This window comes from Lissotriton vulgaris, chromosome 11, assembly GCF_964263255.1.
Source record: "Lissotriton vulgaris chromosome 11, aLisVul1.2, whole genome shotgun sequence".
In the NCBI taxonomy this organism is placed as follows: Eukaryota; Metazoa; Chordata; class Amphibia; order Caudata; family Salamandridae; genus Lissotriton; species Lissotriton vulgaris.
In genome coordinates, this window is record NC_141699.1 from 1,066,639,164 (window position 1) to 1,066,661,667 (window position 22,504).

The 22,504-nt window shown below is 43.4% G+C and overlaps 1 protein-coding gene across 2 annotated transcripts in view; it reads right to left on the minus strand.

Annotated features, from left to right (window-relative positions):
* FAM131A (family with sequence similarity 131 member A) overlaps positions 1 to 22,504 on the minus strand; it is a 469,936-nt gene that overhangs the window by 172,384 nt on the left and 275,048 nt on the right. The window lies entirely within an intron of this gene.

The following is a 22,504-nucleotide window of genomic DNA, read 5'->3' on the forward strand; positions in this document are numbered from 1 at the left end:
GCAGCTCTCCTATGCAAAGCCCTGCACAGCCGAGGCCCGAGCTCACTTCCTAAAGCCACGTCGCCTGCACAGAGGAGATGCTCGGGTTCCCAGTCTCCAACAAAGGTGTATTTCCATGGCAACCAGTCACCATAGCCCGTGCTCTCCCGGGATACAGACGGGCTCGGACGTCACCGTCAGCGGCGGCGGCGGGACTGGGCATGCGCAAACAGGCATTTAAATGAGAGAACTACAAGTGAATACAGAGCACCCGAGCCAGGGAGGAGGAGGAGGAGGAAGATGCTGCCGCGTGGAGCGCAGCTGGACTGGTCCAGGGACCGGGGGAGCCTGGCGAGGTTCACGCCAGCCATCTTCTCTGAGCGGCTGGGCACCGTGGGCAGTGCCCCCAAGGAGAGTGGGTGAACTCTGTGAGCTGGTGCCCCCCAACAGGGCAGGCTGCATGGACATGCCCCCTCACGTAGGGAGGGCTTCGTGGAAATGTACCCCCCAGTAGGGTGGGGCATGTGTCCACCAGCTGCTGCAAAACTGCAGATTTTAACCTAAACGATAAATGGTTTCCAGCTAAAACGAAACAAAAGTTATTCAAAATGCAACCGACACGTGTTGCTGCACAGTGAAGGCCCTTAGCAAAGGTTGACCTTTCACCTTTCTGTTGCTTATTGCTGTATTTAGCTTCAGACTGGCACGAATGTGGTGGGATCTTTACCCAGACAGTGTACACCTGTAAAAAATGACAACATAATGTGGTAATACTGTCACAAAATGTGCAGAATTATACATCATTTGCCATTTCTTGCTCCATAGTTTAGTAAACTGTACCACATAATTTGGTCCTCTCCCGCCACATAATTCCAAAGGCCTCAATTATTTGGTGCTGCCCGTACAACCAAGGTGCACTTAACTGCTATTGCCTGCTTAGGCGCTGCCAGTAATAACCCATCAGCTCTCATTATGTCACCAGTGTAAATCTAATGTATCCGGAAACACAATTGCCTCGTGGCCTTAAAGAGAGACCAAGAAATGCTGCTGGAAGGTGACTAGTGGCACCCACCCCTTTGTTTAAGGAAGGTCATTTTTGTAGCTCTCTCGGTGGACAAATATTTTGTGGGGTGGGTTAGATAGATTTTTATTCGATCAAAAGTATGATCATTCTCATCATAAAAACAGTACATCAGAATAAAAACAAGTAATACTACATTAAAAGAATGTTAATTAAGATATCCATTAAAATTAAAAGTTACAAGTCTCATAAAATCATAGGGCCCGATTCACAGAACTAACTTACAAAATCCTAAACTTACTACCATTTTCGTATTCACAGAAGGCACTTACTCATTTTGGTATTCACAGAAGACGCTTACTCATTTCGGTATTCAAAGAAGTTAGGAGTCTTAACTTTAGGACTCCTAAATGCCTTCTGTGAATACCGAAAGTCTTACAATTAGTATTTTTCTCAGTTTAGGAGTCCTAACGTTAGGACTCTTAACTTTACTAATACTAAATTGAGAAAAATCCTAATTTTAAGACGTTCAGTATTCACAGAAGGCATTTAGGAGTCCTAAAGTTAGGAGTCGTAACATTACTACTACTTAACTGAGAAAAACCCTAATTTTAAGACTTTCGTAATTCACAGAAGGCATTTAGGAGTCCTAAAGTTAGGACTCCCTCCTTAGGAAGTTAGCACAACCTCAGCATAATCTCCTACGCCGACGACACCCAGCTGATCCTCTCCCTGACCAACGACCCCGCCGCCGCCAGAGCCAACCTGCACGAAGGGATGAAAGAGGTAGCCGAATGGATGACGACCAGCCGCCTGAAACTGAACTCGGACAAGACGGAGGTCCTCATCCTGGGCTCCTCACCCTCCGCCTGGGACGACTCCTGGTGGCCTCCCGCCCTGGGCACCGCACCCAAACCGACAGACCATGCACGAAACCTGGGCGTCATCCTGGACTCCTCCCTCTCCATGACCAGGCAGGTCAACAACGTCTCCTCGGCGTGCTTCAACATCCTACGCATGCTAAGGAAGATCTTCTGGTGGATCCCCACCGAGACCAGAAAGACCGTCACCCAGGCCCTCGTCACCAGCAGACTGGACTACGGCAACGCCCTCTACGCCGGTACCACCGCCAAGCTCCAGAAGAGACTCCAGCGGATCCAGAACGCCTCAGCCAGACTCATCCTCGATATCCCACGAACCAGTCACATCTCCGAACATCTGAGAGACCTTCACTGGCTCCCCGTCAACAAAAGAATCACCTTCCGCCTCCTCACCCACGCACACAAAGCCCTACACGACCAAGGCCCGAGCTACCTCAACAGCCGAGTCAACTTCTACGCTCCCAAACGCCACCTCCGATCAGCCAACCACGCCCTCGCCGCCGTCCCCCGCATCCGAAGAGCGACTACAGGAGGAAGGTCCTTCTCCTACCTGGCCGCCAAGACCTGGAACTCCCTCCCGACCGACCTGCGCCTGACCCAAGACCACCTCTCCTTCAGGAAGAAGCTGAAGACCTGGCTGTTCGAGCAGTAGCGGCACCCCCCCCCCCCCCCCCCCCCCAGCGCCTTGAGACCCTACGGGTATGTAGCGCGCTTTATAAGTGTCAATGATTGATTGATTGACTCCTAACTTCTGTGAATACCGAAATGAGTAAGTGCCTTCTGTGAATACCAAAATGGTAGTAAGTTTAGGATTTTGTCTTAAGTTAGTTCTGTGAATCGGGCCCATAGTGAGCAGGATCAATCATAAAAACAGGTAGAGCTTAATAGGCACAGCAATGTTCAAAGACTAGTTAACACATTTTGACCTCTTCCACCAGGCAAATTTGCTGGAATCTTACTAACCAACTTGTGGTGTCCGATTTAAAAATGCGTGTGGGTTTTTTTCTGAAGCACTGGGGGTCTGCAGCAATCACAACAGGAAATTGCAAAATAGCATTTTTATGCCAGCAGTGTAATTTTCATGATAATTATGCAAAACTGCATTAAAAAAAAATATAGTAGGCAGGGAGCTGGCCTGAAAATTTAATGTATGGGCTTTACTCACATAAAAAGCCACATTGAGAGACTGCTTCAAGCAGAACATGTCTCAGCAGCAGTTTTACAGTTTCAGTGAGACATTTTCTACATCAATCAGTGTCTCGTAGAAGCAAAGGCCACACAATGTGTGTGAATCGGTCCTTTAACCCAGTGTATCCACTAAAAATAAGCACATTACTATCTCTAAATAAAAAATAGGTATGTACCCAATCCCTAAAACGATTCGTTTCAAAGATTAGTCACAAATTGTGCACCAAAACTTTGCGACCAGTTTTTAATTTTTATGAAACGATCTGATGTACTGATAGTTCCCATTGCAAAATGTCCAGTTGCAGAGTATTTCAGAAGGACCTACTTAATGAATATGATTTGCAGTGCCATGTGACTAGTTACAAACATAGGGACGGTGGCCTGCTAGGATCAGCAGCCCTCCATTCTGGTCTTTACATTCCCAAATAGATTTATTTTTAAATTGAAAACAGCACCATGTTCCGTAAAGGTGCTGCTTTAACCCCTTCGCTGCGGCGGGAATTCCGCCGCAGCGCTAAGGGGGCGGGGGCCGAGCGGCGCTGGCATGCTCGTGATGGAGCCGCTCCGTCAAGAGCAGCGGTTGAGCTGTACTCATGACGGAGCGGTTCCGTCATGGCCCCGCCCGCTCAATGGAACGTCCAGCGCAGGCGCGGAATTCGCGCCGCGCAGGCGTGCCGAGCGGGCCATGACGAAACCACCCCGTCATGAGCACAGCTCAACCGAGGCTCATGACGGAGGGGCTCCGTCATGAGCACAGAAGGGGTTAAAGATAATTGCATTTGGGAACATATCGGGGGTTGGGGAGCACAGGAACACTGCCAGCTCCCCTCAACCTTGACCAACAGAATTCCCAAAGGAGAAGCCGTCCAACTGCTCCTCTTGCGACCACAACTGCAGCAACAAACCATTGATACATACCATTCCGACTCACAACTAGTAGTGGGGGGAGGGGCTCTCAGTTCAGGCCTCTTCCGAATTGTAATTCTGAAAGGGTTTGTGAACCTATGATTTGAGCCAGAATTATTGTTCTGATGTGGATTTGTAAATTAGTGTAGTATATAGTGAACGCCACATTTAATTTATGTGGTAGCAAATTCTGTCATTTTGCAAAATGCAGGGTTTACCACTACAAAATGGCTTTGCACATCTGGCCCCTAGTGCTGTGAGTGTTATCACATTGTATTCTACTTCCTCAGTATCATCTATATATCTTTTTGCAGTTTTATATAGTGCAAACTCAACCCGAAGAGCGCTTTATATGAGCACCAGTTACTTTACAGATGAACACATTCATTTTTAGGCACAGGGAGTTTAAGTGATTTGCCCAGAATCACAGAATGTTTGAGCCTCCAGGCTCGAACCTGGTTCCCCAGCTTCAAAGTCGTTGTTCTAGCCATTAAGCCGCATCCTGTGCAGCGTTACACAAATGATGGCAGTTTATGTATGTTGAAACAAATGTGAGGATATTCATTCCACAGACACAGTATAAACTTTTGAAGAAAACGTGATTTGAATGGAAAACTAAGATGCAGCAGACTCCATTGCCACTGGATTTTACACATACACAAAGTTTATTTGCTCAGTCAAAATAAGACCAAAGAATTTGCATACAGTGGCCGCAAGGAGATTGATATGGAATATTTTATCATTTGCAGAACTGAATGCATAATATATGTTATTATTTGACTCTAAAATAAAATATATGTAGAGAGCGCCATATACAACGCATGGGACGGAGTAACTCAATACTCAAGAATCACAAAGAAAAAAGAATGAGGAGGTTTTCTTGACCTGCATTTTGCAAGTCACTCTCACCAAAACGAATCCATTTATTTTTGCTAAGCATCACAATAATGCAGTGAGGTGCCCACCATACTATAAAGCATAAGACAATGCATATGGATGTTGTACAGAAAAACCAAGAAAAAGAATGCAAACAATACAGTGAACAAATGAAAAGACGTGTCTTAGAATTCTGATACAATTGAAATATTAAACTTCTGTTTCAATGAAATAATTATTTATTCTCTGTCAAAGAGTGTTTGCATTTAGTGTATGATTTTGAAAATATTGGCTAAAGTTGTCTATAAACATGTTTATCTTTCTAATTTCTGATTTCTCGAGAAATGACAGGTAACCTAATTGTAGAATGTTAGTATCTAATAAATATGCAAATATTATAGCATCCACACCTACCAGTATTCCCACTACGAACTACTGACAGCTCACGATAAACATATATATATTTTATACAGAGACAACTGTGAACCTGTAAACCTATCAACCAGTCTCTCTTTAATCAAAAACATCGCCTGGAATTCAGAAAACTACACAGCTAAAGGTTCTCAGTATCTAAAGCTCTTTGAACTTAAGAAATATTGTAAAAAGTAAATGTGGACCACACTCAATGCAAGTATACAAAATTAAATATTAATGTCTCGTAAAGGGGTGACATTTGAGTAACAAATAGGTAAGATGACTACCAGATAGTTCAGATCTTGTGTTTATGGCCATTACCTTTCCTTCCATATGCACAATTTGTGTGTAAATAGCAGATATTCAAGAATACAAACAAGGTAGGGAGTGGAGCCATTCCTAAAATATTGAATCCTATATTGTTTGATCTTTTGAAACAAATGTGTTTCATCTGCTGAAGACACACTGCTCAGGCACTTAGTAAAGTTGTATAAGGCAGATGGCAAAAGCGGCAACCAGGTAGTGATGGGCAGATATGAGGTCTACATGATGTTGGCACAACTCAAACACGTGATAAGTGCTATGGTCAGTGCATAGCTGAAATTAATATGAGGTGAAACTGAAATCCTTAGTGAAATATCCTCATTCTAATAATAATATGTCCACGTTTTCAGAGGACTCAATTTAGTTAACACACTTGTTAATACAATGGTATATCTGGTCTAGGAGATTCTCCTAAAAAGTTCTATTTGTGTTTTGGAATTATAAGAGACAGTCTAACAATTTGTGAAACTCTGGTAAACACATAGGACAGTCTTCACCTCATGCCTCTCTCTCTATAAACCACAATGCAATGCATCCACTAGAGGTTCTACAAACAGTTCTCCTTGTGGTACACTACTCCAGGGTCAATGCAGATATCCACTCATCATAAGTAATACTACATTGGTTGCAGTGGGTCTAGGATGTACTTTGCATTTAATTGACAACCAGATGTGAACCCCAGCATTCAGAAACACAAACATATCTCAACTTAAAATAAATTCTATGTTGAATGCATCATTGTTCGGAACTTAAACTAATAACTCAGCTTATCTATTAAACCATCCCAAAATTTTCTCACACCATTCATGAATCAATCCATAAAACCACGTCATGTAAGCTGTTCCATGTCATCACACTAGACAAGATCTTTTTTCAAACACGTCCATAAATTGGTTACCATAAGCGGGAACAAACATGGTGCCCATGTTTGTACCTTCTTTAGGAACAAGAATATTTAAACATTAAATACTTTTCCTCACAAAACTAATTAAACTAACACCTTGATTTAGAGTTTGGTGGATAGGTTGCTCCATCACATATATGACTGATGTAATGTAAATCTTATTACAAGTGCATTATATACTGTGGCACTTGTAGTAGGGTGGATGGGATATCTAAAACAGGCCCGACGTCACCTAGGAATCTTACACATTAAATCTGTATAAAAAAACTCCTGCTACATTAATACGTGATGTGTGTCTGATGGATGCAAATTAATAGTGAACTCTAGAATGACCAAAGCACAATCATGAGAACATGGCATTTGTTTAAGCTTGTTCTGACTGTGAGCTACATGCCTGAAGGGAGTTAGAAAATCATTGCAAGCAGTATAAAATACTTTAGATCTACAATGTGGTGTTTCAATAATACCACAAGAAGTCGAAATCACGGCATGCATCTGGCCCTTACTTTAATTGGAATGTAAGCCCCCTTTTAATAAAAGTGTATACCAGTATATAGTGATGTGCCATTGTTATTCTTACATACATTTACATACATTTCCATACATTTCCAGGTCCACCGAGAGAAGGCCCTGAACTGTCTGAAGACTTTCAACTCATTAGCTTAGGTAATATTTTACATTTTAGGCAGTCAATTAGAGTTTGAGAACAAGAAGAATGGCTCCAAGGAATTTGATTGAGAAAAAATTATACATTTTGATTTGTTTTGACCATTGCAAGCACAAGTCCCTTATTGCCTGTCAGAAAAACAATAATATAATATTGAACATGGAAATTGTGTAAGAATAAGGTATCCATCAGGATATACAATGCTTTGGACTGATCATGGAGTTCATTAGAACACAAACAAAAATAGGGTGGGGAGGGGCCTACAGGGAGTTTAGAGACCTAGCGATGACATGTTCCCTAATAGACTCAAAATACAAATAATGTCACCGGGTCTAAAGAAAGAAAGTGGTACTATCGTCGATGTATTAGAGAAATTACATCTATGTGTTTGTCAAGTTAAGTGGGCACCTCGTGATCTATAACAGGGTTCCCATCAGTCACCACTCGGAACCGCCCTTCATCATTTGGGATTCCTGTATAGCCATTCACCAGGAACCGGCATAGTGGAGGAGATATTAAACCTCTGTTGTTACCGATGCCGTCCTTGATGGACTGAGTCTCACAGGCTATTTTAAAGCTGGAAATAAAGATGAGAGTGACTGATTGTGCAGTGCATATGGTGAGAGTAAAAGTGAAGAGTGAAACTAAAATTGGGTGAGGGGGCAAACAAATTACTTTATTCCGTGTTTTGCCTACTCCACCAATGTTAAAAAGCAGTGGGGTAAATTAAACAAATATTCAACCAGAAATTTCGGTCAACATGTTTCTGCAACTAAAGGACCAAAGAGTCCAATGCATTCATCAGGACCAATCTATTCTTAAGCTACTGCAATAGTGAGGAAAAAAGTGACTACAAAGGTAAATCTGCGACCTTAATGGAGATAACCTGGATCCTTTGAGTGTCATCTGGTTCCGCAGTTTGTTGTATGTCACTACTGAAAAGACAAACATAACAGACAATAGTGACCACATAAATTTACATGCAGTTAAAATGAATACACATATAACTACATAGCCTTATCCTCTTACAAGGGAATATGATTAGGTTTAGCAGTTTTTCTGACACATAAAGACTTTTACTGATCTTTTATGGCAGGTTACTTCATCTTACCATTATAGACAAAGTAGAAGGCTGCGCCTCGCCTGGCAACGGCTCAGGACTCGAGGGAAGCACCGCTCTAGAGAGGGAAAGGAAGCAGAGAACAGGAAATGTCACTGCTCCTTTGAATAGTCCAATATTAGTGTAAAGGCAACTGTAAGGCGTTGTCAAGTATTTGCAATAAGAAGAAAAACGGCCGACCGTTATATCCCTCAGCCATATGCAAAACTATCCAGTTGGTTGTTTTGGTTATTTACTGAGTGCTATGGAAGACACACTTAGCGTGTCTATGCAACTCGCGCTGCCAGTCTGCTGCAGGCGATATGAGAGTAGATCAGTAGAACATACTGAAAGCGCCAAAACTTAAGCAAACCATGGGGATTAAGCACCCAAAAAGATAAAGTGTCTGTGGGCATGTGTAGCGCTCACCTGTCCGTCGGTACCTCGCCGCCTTCCTCTGAGCCGATGGGGAGGTAGCGAGGTACCGCGGGCGCATTGTTTAAGAGCGCATCACTGATTGGACACGCGGCGGTCACGTGGTGTCCAAAAGACCAATAGGCGTGCTGCTAATATTTCCGTGTAAGATACGGAGCTATCTGCACTGCGATTCGCTGACGCCCAGTCACGCGGTCCGGCTTTAGAACGAGTGGCTTATTTGGCTAAAACCTTCGTTCCTATGGGAACGGGGAGTAAACAAAAACCCGAACTATTCCTAATCAGTTATCAGGACGAGAACGGTTATTCTGTGACCGGTAGTCACTGTTAAGAGTGAAAACGAGCCAAGAAAACAGATATCTTAGTGTGGTTTGCTTCATATAGTGATGTTCTTTTGGAACAATGCTAAAGGATCTTGTCCTGTGATAGTGTTGGATGGAGACACTTTCCTGTGACGACTTTCCATATGGGGTGTATGTTAGCGAGATTTGTATAGAGAACCTGGCTTGATCATTTGTTCAGGGGGACAAATAATAATATGTGTTTTCTCATGATGAGTCTCTCGCTGGTATACAGATGTAGAGAACACATACACCAATGGTCTTATTAATTAAAGTGAGGACCAAGGGATCTCATCATTAAGGCCACCTCTATTCGTGCCCAGCCTGAACACCCATTTTTGTTCTCTCCGTATAAGAAAAGTAGTTCGATCTGTTACATGTGGTGGTATGTACGGCTGTTCAAGAACAGTCCACATAAATGCAGTGGGATCATGACTTCTCTCTATGAAGTGATTAGTCAGTTTGGTGGCTTGCCTTTTTCGTCGGATAGTGCTTTTATGTTCAGAGATTCGAATCTTCACCTTGCGGGTGGTCATTCCGACATATTTTAGCCCGCATGGGCATGTGATCAGATAAATTAAATTGTCACTGTTGCAATTTGTGAATTTATCTTGTCTCCAAGGTTTGTCGGTGCCAATGTCTATCTCCGTTGATTTTGTAGTTTGGGGACAGGCTTGACATGTGCCACACGGATGGTGGCCTCTTACTGGTGGCAAATCCCAGATCGTTCCTAGAGCCCTAGGTGTATTGCCCCGTGGTCTGGTGTGGACAATATGATCTTTTAAATTCGGACCTCTCTTGAAGGAGAATAGGGGTTTCTCAATATGGTCCCTCCCAGAATTGAGAATAGACCAGTGATTCCGAATTATCTTTTGGAGATCGTTTGAGAGAGTTCCAAACGTGGTGACACACGTAAGTCTGTCCAGTGTGGTTTTTTCTACAGGTGGTTCTAGCAGGGCCAATCTGTTGTTGTTACTGGCACGCTTCATAGACTTTTTGACCAATTTGGGAGGGTATTTGCGGTTTATTAGTTGTTGTTGTAAGGCTTTGGCATGTGTTGTGTAGCCTTCTTTGGTAGAACAGTTTCTTTGAACTCTCAAAAATTGGCCATATGGCAGATTCTCTTTAAGCGATTTCGGGTGGTGACTGTCAAAACAGAGTAAAGAGTTTTTGGCCATTGGTTTTTTGTAGAGCTCAGACTGTAAGCCTGCCGGGGTGGAGAAAATTTTTAGGTCTAAAAAGGCAATGGCTGTCTTACTTGTTTCAACCGTGAAGCGTAGAAAGTTGTTTCTGCTATTGAGCCAATGATGGAAAGTCATAAGATCCTCTTGTGTCCCTCTCCAGATTACCAGTATGTCATCAATATACCGCTTCCATATGATTATGGAAGCGATATACGGATTGGTGTCTTTCAAGATGAACTCCTGTTCAAAATGATGAACATAAAGGTTCGCCAGGCTGGGGGCAAAAACGCTCCCCATGCTGGTACCAGACGTTTGGAGATACACTGTTTCCTCGAATCTAAAGAAATTTCTCTTCATGGCTATGGTGGCACAGTCCATGATGAAGCTTATAGGTGTTATGCTGTTTAGATCCCTTTGCCCCAGGAGAGAAGAGATGACTTCTAATGTCTCATCCTGGGGTATGGACGTATACAGTGACTCCACGTCAAATGAGACAAGATGGTCAGTGTCTACATTAAATTCAATTGCTGGAAGGAGGCGCAGCACATCAGTTGTGTCTCTGAGATAGGTGGGCATCTCTAGGACCATAGGGCGCAAAAAATGGTCCACAAAGGTGGACAGTGGCTCAAGGACAGACCCAATGCCTGATATTATTGGCCGTCCGGGCGGGGGTCTTTGTTCCTTATGCACCTTGGGAAGGCAATAGAAATAGGGCATCACCGGATGTGCCGTGCATAGAAAAGATGCTTCATTCCGAGTTATCCAGCCTTCAGCCAGTGCTTCCTCCACCATTGTTTTAATCTGCCCTTGTATTTCTTGAGTTGGGTCTTGTTCGAGAGGGCAATAGGCGTCTCTGTTGTTCAATTGTCTCAAACACTCTGTGCGGTAGTCGCTGGTGTTCATAACGACTATCGCACCGCCTTTATCAGCTGGTTTGATGGTTAACTCATTGTTGGCAGTCAAAGTTTTGAGAGCTTGTTGTTCAAGCTTTGAAAAATTGTTGTAGGTCTCCTTATTGGTTGAGAACAACCTCTCAATATCTTTCTCAACGGCTTGTTCAAATGCCAGCACTTGCACAGGGACCATCTGAGGTCCTGGATTGAATTTCGATTTGTTCTTCAGACCTGTATTAGTTTCTTCTTGTATTGAATCACCTTGGTTGTTTTTGGAGAAGAGAAAGTGTAGCCGGATTTTCCGGAAGAATTTTGCCATCTCGATGTTTGTTGCAAAGTGGTCGTTCTTTGTTGTAGGTACAAAGCCTAACCCTCTGTTTAAGACTTGTTCTTCAATCGGGGTAATAGAATGGGCACTCAGATTGATGACGAGCCCGCTTCCATGTTCGATTGTACCGTTGTTTTGGTCTTCGTTGTTGCACTCCTCAGGTTCCTCGTTGCTGGTGGTGGACTGAAGTGGACCTGTGGCTGTGCACCTCTTCTTCGTCCTCGAGATCTCCCTCGGCCAAACCCTAAAAAAGGCGGTTGGCCTGCAAACCCATTTCCAAATTGTTGTACAGGGAATGGTCCCATTTGTTGGGGATAAGGACCCATTGGAGGAAACATTGGCCCTCCGAATTGCCAGGGAGCTGGTTGCCACCATGTTTGATTCTGGTGTTGATTACCTCGCCAGTTCTTCTGTGATCGATTGCCTCGGGTCTTTTGTTGAAAATTACCTTGGTTAGATGAATCTGAATCTGTGGAGTTTCCATCCGAGGAGCTGGACCCATACGAGGATCCAGTTTTTCTTCCTCTATTATTTGAGTCGGGAGGTACATATGAGCTACTTGTATAGGGATATACTTTCTCGAAGCTGAATCTCTCAAGATCTTTTTTGAATTTTTCCATTTTTGTGAATAGAGTGAACTCTTTGAATTCCTGGTTGTTCTTATTGGACTCATCTTGACCCTGTTTGAAGAGTTTGGATGTTAGAGTAGTTTTAATCTGAGACTCAAGAACCTGTATCTCTATGAGAATGGTGTCTGCTATTCGCTGTGATGTTTGAATGATCAGCACCAACCAGTCTCTCGTGCACCTCCATGCTATCAAGGACCAGTTTTTTAGGAATTCTTTATCGGTGAGAAATAGCCTCGGAGTGTTAGTGACTATCAAACCTGATGGTGCGCAGTTTTTCCTTAGGTACTGGGCCATGACTACCCCATGCAAAGACGTGCGAGTTTGAGATTTTTTCAATGCAAGGATTTTACCCCAGTCGTCTGTATTGTTGCTGGGGGCTACGGGTACAGAATCCAATAGGTTTGGATGTTTATCTAAAGCATCCTGTACATCCTCCTCGCCAAAAGCTAGTCCATGATTATCCGCCATTACGTGAGAGTGGCAGGCGATTCGTGTGTAATTATTTGTTTGGTAAGGAAAGTGTCAGCCAAAGTTACCGAACTGTATTGGACTACCCCTGTCACGAGCGAATCAATCTCTCTTTTCGGGGGATTGAAAGAAACATAGGATGTGTTTCTTTGAATGGCAGGCCCGCAGCTAAAAAGCTGCTCTAAACATAAACAAAAATAGGGTGGGGAGGGGCCTACAGGGAGTTTAGAGACCTAGCGATGACATGTTCCCTAATAGACTCAAAATACAAATAATGTCACCGGGTCTAAAGAAAGAAAGTGGTACTATCGTCGATGTATTAGAGAAATTACATCTATGTGTTTGTCAAGTTAAGTGGGCACCTCGTGATCTATAACAGGGTTCCCATCAGTCACCACTCGGAACCGCCCTTCATCATTTGGGATTCCTGTATAGCCATTCACCAGGAACCGGCATAGTGGAGGAGATATTAAACCTCTGTTGTTACCGATGCCGTCCTTGATGGACTGAGTCTCACAGGCTATTTTAAAGCTGGAAATAAAGATGAGAGTGACTGATTGTGCAGTGCATATGGTGAGAGTAAAAGTGAAGAGTGAAACTAAAATTGGGTGAGGGGGCAAACAAATTACTTTATTCCGTGTTTTGCCTACTCCACCAATGTTAAAAAGCAGTGGGGTAAATTAAACAAATATTCACCCAGAAATTTCGGTCAACATGTTTCTGCAACTAAAGGACCAAAGAGTCCAATGCATTCATCAGGACCAATCTATTCTTAAGCTACTGCAATAGTGAGGAAAAAAGTGACTACAAAGGTAAATCTGCGACCTTAATGGAGATAACCTGGATCCTTTGAGTGTCATCTGGTTCCGCAGTTTGTTGTATGTCACTACTGAAAAGACAAACATAACAGACAATAGTGACCACATAAATTTACATGCAGTTAAAATGAATACACATATAACTACATAGCCTTATCCTCTTACAAGGGAATATGATTAGGTTTAGCAGTTTTTCTGACACATAAAGACTTTTACTGATCTTTTATGGCAGGTTACTTCATCTTACCATTATAGACAAAGTAGAAGGCTGCGCCTCGCCTGGCAACGGCTCAGGACTCGAGGGAAGCACCGCTCTAGAGAGGGAAAGGAAGCAGAGAACAGGAAATGTCACTGCTCCTTTGAATAGTCCAATATTAGTGTAAAGGCAACTGTAAGGCGTTGTCAAGTATTTGCAATAAGAAGAAAAACGGCCGACCGTTATATCCCTCAGCCATATGCAAAACTATCCAGTTGGTTGTTTTGGTTATTTACTGAGTGCTATGGAAGACACACTTAGCGTGTCTATGCAACTCGCGCTGCCAGTCTGCTGCAGGCGATATGAGAGTAGATCAGTAGAACATACTGAAAGCGCCAAAACTTAAGCAAACCATGGGGATTAAGCACCCAAAAAGATAAAGTGTCTGTGGGCATGTGTAGCGCTCACCTGTCCGTCGGTACCTCGCCGCCTTCCTCTGAGCCGATGGGGAGGTAGCGAGGTACCGCGGGCGCATTGTTTAAGAGCGCATCACTGATTGGACACGCGGCGGTCACGTGGTGTCCAAAAGACCAATAGGCGTGCTGCTAATATTTCCGTGTAAGATACGGAGCTATCTGCACTGCGATTCGCTGACGCCCAGTCACGCGGTCCGGCTTTAGAACGAGTGGCTTATTTGGCTAAAACCTTCGTTCCTATGGGAACGGGGAGTAAACAAAAACCCGAACTATTCCTAATCAGTTATCAGGACGAGAACGGTTATTCTGTGACCGGTAGTCACTGTTAAGAGTGAAAACGAGCCAAGAAAACAGATATCTTAGTGTGGTTTGCTTCATATAGTTCCAAAAGAACATCACTATATGAAGCAAACCACACTAAGATATCTGTTTTCTTGGCTCGTTTTCACTCTTAACAGTGACTACCGGTCACAGAATAACCGTTCTCGTCCTGATAACTGATTAGGAATAGTTCGGGTTTTTGTTTACTCCCCGTTCCCATAGGAACGAAGGTTTTAGCCAAATAAGCCACTCGTTCTAAAGCCGGACCGCGTGACTGGGCGTCAGCGAATCGCAGTGCAGATAGCTCCGTATCTTACACGGAAATATTAGCAGCACGCCTATTGGTCTTTTGGACACCACGTGACCGCCGCGTGTCCAATCAGTGATGCGCTCTTAAACAATGCGCCCGCGGTACCTCGCTACCTCCCCATCGGCTCAGAGGAAGGCGGCGAGGTACCGACGGACAGGTGAGCGCTACACATGCCCACAGACACTTTATCTTTTTGGGTGCTTAATCCCCATGGTTTGCTTAAGTTTTGGCGCTTTCAGTATGTTCTACTGATCTACTCTCATATCGCCTGCAGCAGACTGGCAGCGCGAGTTGCATAGACACGCTAAGTGTGTCTTCCATAGCACTCAGTAAATAACCAAAACAACCAACTGGATAGTTTTGCATATGGCTGAGGGATATAACGGTCGGCCGTTTTTCTTCTTATTGCAAATACTTGACAACGCCTTACAGTTGCCTTTACACTAATATTGGACTATTCAAAGGAGCAGTGACATTTCCTGTTCTCTGCTTCCTTTCCCTCTCTAGAGCGGTGCTTCCCTCGAGTCCTGAGCCGTTGCCAGGCGAGGCGCAGCCTTCTACTTTGTCTATAATGGTAAGATGAAGTAACCTGCCATAAAAGATCAGTAAAAGTCTTTATGTGTCAGAAAAACTGCTAAACCTAATCATATTCCCTTGTAAGAGGATAAGGCTATGTAGTTATATGTGTATTCATTTTAACTGCATGTAAATTTATGTGGTCACTATTGTCTGTTATGTTTGTCTTTTCAGTAGTGACATACAACAAACTGCGGAACCAGATGACACTCAAAGGATCCAGGTTATCTCCATTAAGGTCGCAGATTTACCTTTGTAGTCACTTTTTTCCTCACTATTGCAGTAGCTTAAGAATAGATTGGTCCTGATGAATGCATTGGACTCTTTGGTCCTTTAGTTGCAGAAACATGTTGACCGAAATTTCTGGGTGAATATTTGTTTAATTTACCCCACTGCTTTTTAACATTGGTGGAGTAGGCAAAACACGGAATAAAGTAATTTGTTTGCCCCCTCACCCAATTTTAGTTTCACTCTTCACTTTTACTCTCACCATATGCACTGCACAATCAGTCACTCTCATCTTTATTTCCAGCTTTAAAATAGCCTGTGAGACTCAGTCCATCAAGGACGGCATCGGTAACAACAGAGGTTTAATATCTCCTCCACTATGCCGGTTCCTGGTGAATGGCTATACAGGAATCCCAAATGATGAAGGGCGGTTCCGAGTGGTGACTGATGGGAACCCTGTTATAGATCACGAGGTGCCCACTTAACTTGACAAACACATAGATGTAATTTCTCTAATACATCGACGATAGTACCACTTTCTTTCTTTAGACCCGGTGACATTATTTGTATTTTGAGTCTATTAGGGAACATGTCATCGCTAGGTCTCTAAACTCCCTGTAGGCCCCTCCCCACCCTATTTTTGTTTATGTTTAGAGCAGCTTTTTAGCTGCGGGCCTGCCATTCAAAGAAACACATCCTATGTTTCTTTCAATCCCCCGAAAAGAGAGATTGATTCGCTCGTGACAGGGGTAGTCCAATACAGTTCGGTAACTTTGGCTGACACTTTCCTTACCAAACAAATAATTACACACGAATCGCCTGCCACTCTCACGTAATGGCGGATAATCATGGACTAGCTTTTGGCGAGGAGGATGTACAGGATGCTTTAGATAAACATCCAAACCTATTGGATTCTGTACCCGTAGCCCCCAGCAACAATACAGACGACTGGGGTAAAATCCTTGCATTGAAAAAATCTCAAACTCGCACGTCTTTGCATGGGGTAGTCATGGCCCAGTACCTAAGGAAAAACTGCGCACCATCAGGTTTGATAGTCACTAACACTCCGAGGCTATTTCTCACCGATAAAGAATTCCTAAAAAACTGGTCCTTGATAGCATGGAGGTGCACGAGAGACTGGTTGGTGCTGATCATTCAAACATCACAGCGAATAGCAGACACCATTCTCATAGAGATACAGGTTCTTGAGTCTCAGATTAAAACTACTCTAACATCCAAACTCTTCAAACAGGGTCAAGATGAGTCCAATAAGAACAACCAGGAATTCAAAGAGTTCACTCTATTCACAAAAATGGAAAAATTCAAAAAAGATCTTGAGAGATTCAGCTTCGAGAAAGTATATCCCTATACAAGTAGCTCATATGTACCTCCCGACTCAAATAATAGAGGAAGAAAAACTGGATCCTCGTATGGGTCCAGCTCCTCGGATGGAAACTCCACAGATTCAGATTCATCTAACCAAGGTAATTTTCAACAAAAGACCCGAGGCAATCGATCACAGAAGAACTGGCGAGGTAATCAACACCAGAATCAAACATGGTGGCAACCAGCTCCCTGGCAATTCGGAGGGCCAATGTTTCCTCCAATGGGTCCTTATCCCCAACAAATGGGACCATTCCCTGTACAACAATTTGGAAATGGGTTTGCAGGCCAACCGCCTTTTTTAGGGTTTGGCCGAGGGAGATCTCGAGGACGAAGAAGAGGTGCACAGCCACAGGTCCACTTCAGTCCACCACCAGCAACGAGGAACCTGAGGAGTGCAACAACGAAGACCAAAACAACGGTACAATCGAACATGGAAGCGGGCTCGTCATCAATCTGAGTGCCCATTCTATTACCCCGATTGAAGAACAAGTCTTAAACAGAGGGTTAGGCTTTGTACCTACAACAAAGAACGACCACTTTGCAACAAACATCGAGATGGCAAAATTCTTCCGGAAAATCCGGCTACACTTTCTCTTCTCCAAAAACAACCAAGGTGATTCAATACAAGAAGAAACTAATACAGGTCTGAAGAACAAATCGAAATTCAATCCAGGACCTCAGATGGTCCCTGTGCAAGTGCTGGCATTTGAACAAGCCGTTGAGAAAGATATTGAGAGGTTGTTCTCAACCAATAAGGAGACCTACAACAATTTTTCAAAGCTTGAACAACAAGCTCTCAAAACTTTGACTGCCAACAATGAGTTAACCATCAAACCAGCTGATAAAGGCGGTGCGATAGTCGTTATGAACACCAGCGACTACCGCACAGAGTGTTTGAGACAATTGAACAACAGAGACGCCTATTGCCCTCTCGAACAAGACCCAACTCAAGAAATACAAGGGCAGATTAAAACAATGGTGGAGGAAGCACTGGCTGAAGGCTGGATAACTCGGAATGAAGCATCTTTTCTATGCACGGCACATCCGGTGATGCCCTATTTCTATTGCCTTCCCAAGGTGCATAAGGAACAAAGACCCCCGCCCGGACGGCCAATAATATCAGGCATTGGGTCTGTCCTTGAGCCACTGTCCACCTTTGTGGACCATTTTTTGCGCCCTATGGTCCTAGAGATGCCCACCTATCTCAGAGACACAACTGATGTGCTGCGCCTCCTTCCAGCAATTGAATTTAATGTAGACACTGACCATCTTGTCTCATTTGACGTGGAGTCACTGTATACGTCCATACCCCAGGATGAGACATTAGAAGTCATCTCTTCTCTCCTGGGGCAAAGGGATCTAAACAGCATAACACCTATAAGCTTCATCATGGACTGTGCCACCATAGCCATGAAGAGAAATTTCTTTAGATTCGAGGAAACAGTGTATCTCCAAACGTCTGGTACCAGCATGGGGAGCGTTTTTGCCCCCAGCCTGGCGAACCTTTATGTTCATCATTTTGAACAGGAGTTCATCTTGAAAGACACCAATCCGTATATCGCTTCCATAATCATATGGAAGCGGTATATTGATGACATACTGGTAATCTGGAGAGGGACACAAGAGGATCTTATGACTTTCCATCATTGGCTCAATAGCAGAAACAACTTTCTACGCTTCACGGTTGAAACAAGTAAGACAGCCATTGCCTTTTTAGACCTAAAAATTTTCTCCACCCCGGCAGGCTTACAGTCTGAGCTCTACAAAAAACCAATGGCCAAAAACTCTTTACTCTGTTTTGACAGTCACCACCCGAAATCGCTTAAAGAGAATCTGCCATATGGCCAATTTTTGAGAGTTCAAAGAAACTGTTCTACCAAAGAAGGCTACACAACACATGCCAAAGCCTTACAACAACAACTAATAAACCGCAAATACCCTCCCAAATTGGTCAAAAAGTCTATGAAGCGTGCCAGTAACAACAACAGATTGGCCCTGCTAGAACCACCTGTAGAAAAAACCACACTGGACAGACTTACGTGTGTCACCACGTTTGGAACTCTCTCAAACGATCTCCAAAAGATAATTCGGAATCACTGGTCTATTCTCAATTCTGGGAGGGACCATATTGAGAAACCCCTATTCTCCTTCAAGAGAGGTCCGAATTTAAAAGATCATATTGTCCACACCAGACCACGGGGCAATACACCTAGGGCTCTAGGAACGATCTGGGATTTGCCACCAGTAAGAGGCCACCATCCGTGTGGCACATGTCAAGCCTGTCCCCAAACTACAAAATCAACGGAGATAGACATTGGCACCGACAAACCTTGGAGACAAGATAAATTCACAAATTGCAACAGTGACAATTTAATTTATCTGATCACATGCCCATGCGGGCTAAAATATGTCGGAATGACCACCCGCAAGGTGAAGATTCGAATCTCTGAACATAAAAGCACTATCCGACGAAAAAGGCAAGCCACCAAACTGACTAATCACTTCATAGAGAGAAGTCATGATCCCACTGCATTTATGTGGACTGTTCTTGAACAGCCGTACATACCACCACATGTAACAGATCGAACTACTTTTCTTATACGGAGAGAACAAAAATGGGTGTTCAGGCTGGGCACGAATAGAGGTGGCCTTAATGATGAGATCCCTTGGTCCTCACTTTAATTAATAAGACCATTGGTGTATGTGTTCTCTACATCTGTATACCAGCGAGAGACTCATCATGAGAAAACACATATTATTATTTGTCCCCCTGAACAAATGATCAAGCCAGGTTCTCTATACAAATCTCGCTAACATACACCCCATATGGAAAGTCGTCACAGGAAAGTGTCTCCATCCAACACTATCACAGGACAAGATCCTTTAGCATTGTTCCAAAAGAACATCACTATATGAAGCAAACCACACTAAGATATCTGTTTTCTTGGCTCGTTTTCACTCTTAACAGTGACTACCGGTCACAGAATAACCGTTCTCGTCCTGATAACTGATTAGGAATAGTTCGGGTTTTTGTTTACTCCCCGTTCCCATAGGAACGAAGGTTTTAGCCAAATAAGCCACTCGTTCTAAAGCCGGACCGCGTGACTGGGCGTCAGCGAATCGCAGTGCAGATAGCTCCGTATCTTACACGGAAATATTAGCAGCACGCCTATTGGTCTTTTGGACACCACGTGACCGCCGCGTGTCCAATCAGTGATGCGCTCTTAAACAATGCGCCCGCGGTACCTCGCTACCTCCCCATCGGCTCAGAGGAAGGCGGCGAGGTACCGACGGACAGGTGAGCGCTACACATGCCCACAGACACTTTATCTTTTTGGGTGCTTAATCCCCATGGTTTGCTTAAGTTTTGGCGCTTTCAGTATGTTCTACTGATCTACTCTCATATCGCCTGCAGCAGACTGGCAGCGCGAGTTGCATAGACACGCTAAGTGTGTCTTCCATAGCACTCAGTAAATAACCAAAACAACCAACTGGATAGTTTTGCATATGGCTGAGGGATATAACGGTCGGCCGTTTTTCTTCTTATTGCAAATACTTGACAACGCCTTACAGTTGCCTTTACACTAATATTGGACTATTCAAAGGAGCAGTGACATTTCCTGTTCTCTGCTTCCTTTCCCTCTCTAGAGCGGTGCTTCCCTCGAGTCCTGAGCCGTTGCCAGGCGAGGCGCAGCCTTCTACTTTGTCTATAATGGTAAGATGAAGTAACCTGCCATAAAAGATCAGTAAAAGTCTTTATGTGTCAGAAAAACTGCTAAACCTAATCATATTCCCTTGTAAGAGGATAAGGCTATGTAGTTATATGTGTATTCATTTTAACTGCATGTAAATTTATGTGGTCACTATTGTCTGTTATGTTTGTCTTTTCAGTAGTGACATACAACAAACTGCGGAACCAGATGACACTCAAAGGATCCAGGTTATCTCCATTAAGGTCGCAGATTTACCTTTGTAGTCACTTTTTTCCTCACTATTGCAGTAGCTTAAGAATAGATTGGTCCTGATGAATGCATTGGACTCTTTGGTCCTTTAGTTGCAGAAACATGTTGACCGAAATTTCTGGGTGAATATTTGTTTAATTTACCCCACTGCTTTTTAACATTGGTGGAGTAGGCAAAACACGGAATAAAGTAATTTGTTTGCCCCCTCACCCAATTTTAGTTTCACTCTTCACTTTTACTCTCACCATATGCACTGCACAATCAGTCACTCTCATCTTTATTTCCAGCTTTAAAATAGCCTGTGAGACTCAGTCCATCAAGGACGGCATCGGTAACAACAGAGGTTTAATATCTCCTCCACTATGCCGGTTCCTGGTGAATGGCTATACAGGAATCCCAAATGATGAAGGGCGGTTCCGAGTGGTGACTGATGGGAACCCTGTTATAGATCACGAGGTGCCCACTTAACTTGACAAACACATAGATGTAATTTCTCTAATACATCGACGATAGTACCACTTTCTTTCTTTAGACCCGGTGACATTATTTGTATTTTGAGTTCATTAGAACACACCACAAATAGTGCTTTGTGTAAGTGATGCAGTTGTAATCTGCAAACTGAGACATAGTTGGAGCTAAGTATCAACAGATAGGATAAAAACATCCCTGATTGATTTAATATCTGAAGGCAGGGACAGCCAAGGAAGTTACATTTTTGTAAAGATAATTTGCCCCAGTATCTCAGACCAAAATTAGGGACTCCGTTGAAATTTCCTCTTTGTCTAGTTCTTCAGGGCATCAACAACATGGCAAAGAATAGCATCCTCGTGGTTAAAGGGCGAATGGATCAAAAATTCTCCTGGCATGGCACAATTCCTGGCAGGGTCTTAAGAAATAATTTTGAACTGGGCATAGTGTTCCATTAGGCAATATGTATTATCATGAGGAGACACAAGGACAGTCACCAGGGGGTTGTATGTGATTTAATGGAAAAAACATTTGATAGAATAGCATTACTGAAGAACCATTTCATCTAAATGGTTTGATAGACACTTTGAGGATGAATGGCATTTACCATTTCATAGAAACCAATTCATAGAATGTCTTATTTTTCAAATTGGTTTCTGCATACCTATTTTTAAGGTGTAAATTAAATGGGTGCAGTTTTTACTTTCAGAAACATTGTTGTCAAAGGTATTTCTTTAAATCCTTTGCGTCAGGGAACATTATGTCAGATTCATATCTTTTACATTGTCAAACAAGTACTTTGGATGATTTTAATTTGCTTAACCCTCACCCCCCTAAACTCCATCCATCTCTGCCTCCTAAAAATGCCTATCCAAGCATAAAATCCACCCATCCTTGACCTCTAAACTCCACCCATCTCCGAAACCTAAAAACCCCTCACCACACCTAAACTCCACCCATGTCTGACCCTTAAACTCTACCATCCCTGAACCCTTAACGCCCTATCCACTCCTAAACTCTACCCATCCCTTAACCTATAACCCCCTCACTACTTAAACTCCACCCATTCCTGAAACCTAAAAACCTTTTTCTATGCCTAACCCCCGTCTCTGATCCCTTAAAATCCTGCACCAGCCCTAAAATCCACTCATCCCTCAACCCTATAGTAGCCCTCACCATCACTGAAAACAACCCACTCTTGACCCCTAAAACCACTCACCACTTCT